Below are 8,969 nucleotides of genomic sequence, written 5' to 3'. Positions count from 1 at the left end.
GCTCGGCTGTAGATCCTCAAATCATCTCTGAATTGGTACTGACACTGTCCTTCCTTCTGGAGGGTGGCTACTTTTATTCCCTATGGTCCCTGTGTGTGTTGTAAAGTAGTCACCGGTCCAAGCTCACTCTTGTGATGGACTACAATCTCAATACAAATGTGTAAGATAAACATGAGATTACAGTTCAGCACGGGAGTGAGTTTGTAGTGGTGCCTACTCTACAACACACGCAGGGACCATGGGGAATAAACGTAGCCACCCTCCAGAAGGAAGGACAGTGTCAGCTCCAATTCAGAGATGATTTGAGGATCTATAGCTGAGTGATACACAAATAAAATACATTTTTGCTATTAGTTAAGGTACATGAATGCATGTTTAAGATTTAACTCCTGAGTTTAGTGTTACTTTAACTAGACAATTTGTGCATCCAGATAGTATATGGCAACCTCCAAATTATAATAATGCAAAATACATCTAGAATTATGGGGACATTTATCATTTCAGTTAAATGTGGAGATTAATTTTGATGTTTGTGGATATCTCCTGACCTGACAAAAGGATAAACTAAAGGATAAAGTGTCAGTATTCTTTATCTTCATAAACAATTGACATTAAGTGGAATATAATTGAACTTTTAAAGTGTACTAAGATTGGTTTGCTGAGTACGGAAACTTTAAAGTATTTATAAAATGACCCTGTATTGCAAATGTATGTATGGTTGCAATCACATAGGACCAAAAGAGTCCATCAAACACTTTTTCTATATAAGGCTAGAATCAATGTTTGTATACTAGGGATTTAAATTATTTATTTAGGTGAAAAACTAGAAAAATTATAGAAAATGTAAGTCCAAATTGAGAAAGGAAATGGTTTGGTAGTTATGGGGATTTTAAGGTTCCTGTTTGGATTTGGGATTACTGCTATTGTTGCTTGAAGTAATTGTCAAGAAACTAATTTGCCTGTGTGTGAAGCTAGTTTTTCATACAGAAAGAAAAAAAAGGATGGCACTTTTTATAACAACTAGCTGTAAAGCTGTAAAGGGTAAGGAGCTGTGTAAACTTTAGCTGTTTATACTAAGAATCCTTTTATCTGGTCAAGTTTTTAGTATTAGATCATTTTTGTAATAGACTTGAAAGGTTTTGTAGAGTTTGTTGGAGTCAGATGTGACTTGCCTGGATGCGGTTAGGAGTTGGTAAACTGAATTAATCCTCTTTTTGTGCTTGAAGTTTAATAGCGAACTGTTTGTCTGGTTTATTGGCCTGATAGTAAGATTTGCCTTTCATCCATCACAGGGCTCTTTCAGTTTTATTTCACACGACTGCATGTAGCTGTAGTTTTAAGTCTTTAATTTGTTTCATTAGGCAGGTGGACAGAGACTGCTGATTTGCAAGCTTGGGTCTTTATAACTTATGTTCTGGGTTGCTTTGAATTTCAGAGCATTTTTTAATTTTGGTAAATTGCACATTGGATTAGGAACTCTCCTATAAAAGCTTTGCATGTGAGTCAGCATACATAACGTTTGGGGTTTAATGTGATATTTGTGGCAAAGGTTTGTGTGAAGTTATTTGAATTTGATTTTGATCTCAGGGTTAGTGAGAAGTGCCTCATTAACTCGATGTTGTGGTTGGCTGCCTGCGAGTAAATGGAATACTTACACAATGATGTCATTATTTGACTAGGAGTTTGAGATGTGCGGAGCATATAATAATTTAGGTAGACAATAAGGGGTTGATTTACTAACCTTTTAAACACACCACGAACGTGTATACACCTCTGTAGTGTGTTCCCTCCCAGCATGATCTATGGGAGGAATCGAAACACCTTTGTAGTGTGTACACACCCAGCAGGTGTGTTGTGCAAAGCCCTGCAATGAATTGCAAGGTAATGTGGTGTAAATGAGCTCTATGTTATGTTGCTTGCGTTGATGAATGCAGGAATGTAAATGCATGAGCTAACCATTTTTGTCTAAACTGTGAAGCAGCATTATATATGCATCATGTGCATGATTTTTCCATATATGGCATTAGTGGAAATATGCTTTTAGAGACTTTTTGGTTGATAAATACGTTTTGCTGTGTGAAAATCACACACACCTGGTGTGTGTGTGTGTTTAGGTTAGTAAATCACCCCCTAAGTGTTCACTAGAATGGCATCAATTTCCATAGAAATATAGAATGATGTAACTAGTACCTCTAGAACTGCCATGTACTGTACCTCTCTCCATGAGGCAGCTATGCAATGAGATCCAAAGAGTTGTGATGGAAAAATTCTGTGTCAATCTTTCATTACCAGATTCACCTTATCTAGAGTGGGATTAAAAAACGTCCTGGCACCAAAAGAGTTGCCAAATGTTACCCTAATTAGATACCTGGAATAATAAGATAATTTATCCTCCATTGTGGCCTGATGTAAAAATATGTTTTCCTGTATTAAAATAATCATACCACCTCTGTGTTTTGCTTGACCCAGTATTAGAATCTAGAGTATTTCTTACATGACAAGTATGGGCATTAGTTCTTAATAAATTGTGTTCTCTAGAGAAAAAAAAAGTCACACTAATATATTTCATTGGAACGCCTTCAGCTTTGATTATGGCCCATATTCGTCGTGGCATCATTTCCATAACCTTATGCAATGCTACAACATTTATTTCCGTCCAGAGTTTCACTAATTTTTGACCAAGATCTTTTACATAGTACATAGTAGGTAAGGTTGCATAAAGAAGGAGGTTCATTAAATTCAACTTATGTATGTGATTGTGTGTGTGTGTGTGTGTGTATCTGGGTAGACTTGGCTGTATTAATTCCCATACCCTTGTATATTTAGTGAACTAAGAAACTCATCTAAAAGTTTCTTGAATTTATAATTGCTATCTGACTGTGGAACGCAGTTTCACATTTTTACTACTGTCAAAGTAAAAACACCCTTACGCAGTCTCAAATTAAACCTCTTGTTGTGCCCTCATGTCATCAATACAGTTCTTGGTGTAAACATCTTATTCTAAATATTGTGGTCCAGATTAATGATTTAGAAAATTGCAATTAAGTTCCCTCTTAAGCACCCTTCTCTTAACTTAACTCTCTTTCGTGGATGTCTTTCCTGAGGGTTGGTGATCAAAACTAAAGGTGAGGCCAAACTAGCAATTTATAAAGTGGTAAAATTATGGTTTATCCCTCGATAAAATCCCTATTTTAATGCAGCATAGTATCTTGTAATGATGATGAGAGAGTTGGCACACTGCATAAAGTCTTCTCCAACACATCTCAAAGATTCTCAATGGGGTTAAGGTCTGGTGGTGGCCAATCCATGTGTGAAACCTATGTTTCACAATTTGAGCCAGATGAAGCCACTCTTTCACAATTTGAGCCACATGAATCCTGGCATTGTCATCTTGGAATATACCTGTGCCATCAGGGAAGAAAAAACCATTGATGGAAGAACCTGGTCAATCAGTATATTCAGAGAGGCAGCTAACATAATATTTTGGGCACATAATGCTGCTGATCCTAGGCCTGACCAACTGAAGCAGCCCCTATAGCTTACCTATGTGCTTAGCTAAATCCGGGTGGTGACTTTTTTTTTGGGCCAGGCAGTGTATAATATTTGGGGAACATTTTATATCTATATAAAATAACATATACTGTATAGACATTACAATACATTATACATTACTATAACCTAAAGTAGCCTTTTTTGATAGTTGCAAGGCAGTGTTATGCCGGTATGGAATAGGACATTCAGACCACTTAATTCGAACAGAAAATGTAATGTTGAAGCTATGCAGCAGCACGACAAGTTTCATAGGTCCTATAGTTCATTCACTGCAGTGGAGTGGGGACATTGTAAATATTTTTGTGTATGTTGTGATCAGCAGTTCTTTTCTAAATGACTCAAATCTGTCTGTTACAATGGTCACTGTAGCATTTTCTGCATGAAAACCAAAAGATCGGCAGTTGTAGATGGTATTTTATTCCCTTCAGGCTGGCCACCAAAGAAATCATGATTGGAATGTACCTGGAAGTTCCTGGTCTGCGAAGTGTATTGAATAGATCCAGCAAATTATGATTTGCAGGATGTAAAGTTGGTGCAGCTTGTTTTCTCTTTTTCTTGGTCATCCCTTAGAGCATGGGAGCAATTTCCCAGTGTCATTGTCTGGGGAGTTTAGTAAACTGCTGGCTATTGCTGTATCAGGCACAAAGTTCAGAGAGGACACAACCATCCTCTTCAGCACTTCGCATTGGCCCCGAATAACTCTAAACTCACTTGTTTCCTAATCTGTAAATACCCATGCACATCTGCCATACTGAAAATGTCATGTTGAAGCTATACAGATATTGCAACATTGTTCCTGTGTTAGCATAAATGAAAAATACAAATAATTTATAAGGACAGTTAAATAAAGGGCAAAACAAAATTATTCTCTAGAGTTTTCTTGTAATATTTGCCAGTTTTCCAATTGTATTTTTTTTAAAGCTTGTTTACCATCATTATTCACTATGAGAAATCCCCTTTTCCCCGCTATTCCATTCCAGATGTTTTGTGGTGTCAGACAATATGCGATCTAAGCTTTAATGCCTTGTAAACCTCCAAATGCTATTTTCAACAGGGATCCCCAAAAACATTCGCCAGACATATGCAGCTGTTTGGAAGATGAGAAAAATGATGACTGATGTGGTGAGAGCTGGAAGAAATGCTGATTTGCAGAATATGTTACTGTTAGTATATTTGATAATTGGGATGGCCAACATATTATGAAATAATTTCTACTATAAACAGAAAGAAAGAAGGCTGTATATAAAAAATATTAAATGTGATCCAGTTATGTATTTCTTATAAAAACTAATTTTACATGGAACTAGAGTATGGCCCCTCTCACACGGACAGCCTGATTAGACCAAATTATACTGCCCATGTGAGAGGGGCCCTACTCCAGTTCCATTTAAAATTGGGGGTATGCCTGTCAGTTTTTCAGGTGGACCCAATCTAGTGCCCAATGCTAGTCTATGGGCAACCGTCTGTAAATGGACAGACATCCTTTCACACCCAGTTACCCCCAACTCTGTCCAGGTCTGGATAAACAAACATAACAGTGTTCTATTTTGACAGACCTGATCATGCCGGATTGGGGGTAATCTAATGTAAACGGACACATGTCTATTTACCGCTGATTCCCCATAGACTGACATGGGGTCCAGTCATTTCATTTTTTTCCTCCATCGCAAGATGGAGGAAAAACTGGACGGACACGGATGTCACATCAATGGCATCTGATCTGTACCGCTCAGATCAGGAGGGGATCTCTGCACGTATCCCCTCCTGGCCAGCCAGTGTGGAAGGGGCCTAAGTATCTCAATCTTTCTTAAACTGGAACTGAACTCAAAAGTGAAGATTTGATACGTTATGGGGAACATCTAGACATTGTATTTGTGCCTAAACAGTGCCATGCAATATTTACTTTTGTCTTGAATTCCTCCTGAAAAATGTGTGCCTAGGCACTCTTATACCTGCAGCCTCATAGCTTTATATCTTCAGTGTGAGAAGAAAGACACTGCTTCCTCTAACTGCTAGTCTCAGGAGATTTGGAGTGAGATTTGGTGATGTCACTAGTGGGCTGACCACTGTTCTTCTTGCTGGAGGATCCGACTTGAGGAAGCAAAACCCTGCCTCTACCAAAATGGCTACCTCTTTACAGAGACGCACAAAACCCTGCCTCTACCAAAATAGCCACCTCTATGCAGAGACGCAGTGCAGAACAAGGCATGGTAAGCCAGTAATAGGGAAAGATCAGCTGCAGGGGGACCACAGAAAATACTGGTGACTAGTTATCTGCCCTCTGCTTCCACAGTTGACAGCAGCAGCACTCAGATTGGGAGGGGCAGCATTCTTGACCATTCTGCACTCTATTACTTTGCACATTGCTGCCAGTCAAACAAAAGGGCATGCTTACAGGAGGGGAGAGCACAAGCAATACTTTTAGCTTTTGGCACCAGTGGTCTGGTATGGTTTATTGTTTACATGGTGCTTTCAGCACGGATAGCTAGTTAATGTAGCAGTGTTATAACACACAGAACACTGGAAAGGTAAGTATAGAGCCTATTTTTTTACAGCCTTGGCATTGTGCATAGGTGACTCCTGAGTGACAGGATCACTTCAATATGCTAATGTATTTGAAAAAGCAATTTTTTCTATTTCTGTTTCTTTGTGGAAACTATAAGTGGCCATGCCAACACACATTGCACAGACTTGTTCCTGCATTGTCACCATAAATATTTTTTTATTACAGGTATTTATATAGCGCCAACAATTTACACAGCGCTTTACATACTGCACATTCCCATCAGTTTCTGCCCTCAAGGAGCTTACAATCTAAAGTCCCTCTCTCACATGCATGCAAGGGCCAATTTAGACAGGAGACAATTAACCTTCCAGCGTGTCTTTGGAGTGTGGGAGGAAATCGGTGTACCCGGAGGAAACCCACACAAGTACAGGGAGAGCATGCAAACTCCTTGTAGATGGTAACCTGACTGGGATTCATTCCAGGGACCCCAGCACTGCAAGGCAGAAGTGCTAACTACTACACCCCTGTGCACCGTGATGCGCATGAAACATACCCTGAGAAATGCCATGAAGCTGCGTCTAGAGTGGTGGCAAATAGGCTGCAGCAGATTAGCAGTGCTAAGATGCAAAGGAAAGGTAAATAAAGTATTTTCTAAATGATAAAAACATGTTTAGTGGTTAGTTTCACATAGTTAGGTTTTAGATTTAGATTAAACCCTAAAACATCTCCTTAATACTTATGCCCTAACTTTTGTCTTTTTTCCTAAACTCAGCCTTACTGGTGAATGCCTACTTCATAGGCAATTGTTTTCTAGGCACCCTGTTTGCACAACTCTGCAATCAGGAAGATTGCATGTTTGTTGATACTCATCCTTACCTTTTGAGCCAAGCCAGCATTAGATTAAAAAAAAAAACACACACGAAAAAAAAAAAGAAACGCACACAAACACACACACGGAGTGGAATATTGAAAATCACTATAACATTTATTAACAGTGACAAAAAAATGCAATTAATTGTGATCAATATGTAAGCTTCGAATCCACTCATAGGGAACGGAGATGCTGTACCTTATACTTAATTACAAGTCAGTTCCAAGGTATGCTGCCATTAACAGCAGCTCTGAGGAAGGTCACGTTGACCATGAAACATGTCAGCAGAGGACACACACCCAATGTTAGCAATATTTCTTTAGCATGTTTTTTAGTGTTTGTTTTGAGACCTTCCTGTAATATTTAGTATAAGGTACAGCAATTTCATTCCCGATGAGTGGATGTGAAGCTTAAATATTGATCATAATTGTGAGTAATTTTTATATTACTTTAAATAAATAATACAGTAAACTCCCCATTATCCGGCATCCACGGGGATCAGTAGATTCTGGATAAATGTAGTTTCTGGTTGCTTGAGAGTTACTATTAAAAATAGGTCTAACCAATGCCATATCCCATACTATACCATATCATAACATGAACTCTGTATTAACTTCATAATAATATTGAAATGCATTAATCAAAAGCAAATGAAGACACATAGACACACTTAAGACAAATTAAGACAAATAGACACATGATTATTTCCAGGATAATACATGCCGCAGATCAGCAGAACAGTGCATACACAGGGGATTTTTTTTCTGGTTAGATGAGACTTCTGGTTAGTTGAATACCAGATAACAGAGAGTTTACTGTATATTAATCTTGACTATTCTGTATGATCTGAGTGCCTTTTTGTATCTATACAATTCAGATAGTTTAAAAATAGATATGCAATTTGTCCACTAGGTGGCAGTAGCGTTGCATTAATACGTACAATAGATTCCATTATCATAGTAAATAGATATATGCTGAGACATCACAAAAGAACATTGTCTTGGTTTAACACATGGATGTTTTATTTGATAATTTTTTTTAGGTTACAGTTTTATTACTTCAATTGTATAAGTGTAGGCAAACAACTACTTACACTGTTGTACTGTCTTGCCCCTGTGTAAATTGTAGAAAGTGCCTGTTGCACACCATACAGCGTTATGACCAGTGTAGATAAGATAGGTGCTCATAGTGACAACCATGGGTGGCACTGTGCTTAACCTCACAGATGTTCATTATGTGGCGGGAGTTTCTTGCGGGCCGTAGGGTCAGCATTTAAAAAATTATTTAAATGTTTTCTTTCTTTTCTTTAAAATATATATTTTTTTCATTTAACTTTTTTTTCTATTCTGCTTGCTACCTTGGAGATACCGAGCAGAATAGCCGAGCTGAATGCTGCTCGGCGGCATTCGGCTATTCATTTACTGCCATTCGGCCCCTATGAGAATAGGGTCGAACAGCAGCGAGTGAGCTGCCGGAGCTTCGGCTCAGCCGATCCAACATCTGGATCGGCTGAGTCGAAGTCCTCCTGCACTTTAGCTCAGCTGAACATGCAGAGCAGAGCATGTTCGGCTGATCGAAGGCAGCCGATGTATGGCTGAAATCAGCTGTACAAGCCAGAAGTGAATAGCCAAACAGAGTTTGGCTCACTTCACTTTGGCTGGGTTATTCACTCGGCTGCCTTTGGCAGCTTTGTGAATAACACCCTTTGTATTAAAATTTCTTGTTCCCATCATAGTTTTCCATGTCACTATCATGAAAGGAAGGAAGATACACGTATGTGTACTTAGTAACCAGAGGTAGTAATGGCAGTACATACACGTGCCTGACTTTTCCAAGAAAATAATACTTATAGCAGCTTCAGAAAAGAGAGTGCATCTCCATAAAGGTGACAGAGGAAGGGGTTAAGCAAAACCATATTATGACATCATGGGGGTGCAGGTGGATGTGTTTCCTATGACTTGCATGACTCTAGGCCACAGTTGCGGAACTGTATTTGCTATAAATAATGTATAAGTGATAGAAATACGTTTCTGGGGGGGG

The sequence above is a fragment of the Nanorana parkeri genome, unplaced genomic scaffold (assembly GCF_000935625.1).
Source record: "Nanorana parkeri isolate BGI_ZX_2015 unplaced genomic scaffold, ASM93562v1 scaffold39, whole genome shotgun sequence".
NCBI classification, from domain to species: Eukaryota; Metazoa; Chordata; class Amphibia; order Anura; family Dicroglossidae; genus Nanorana; species Nanorana parkeri.
This window is presented reverse-complemented; position numbering follows the sequence as displayed.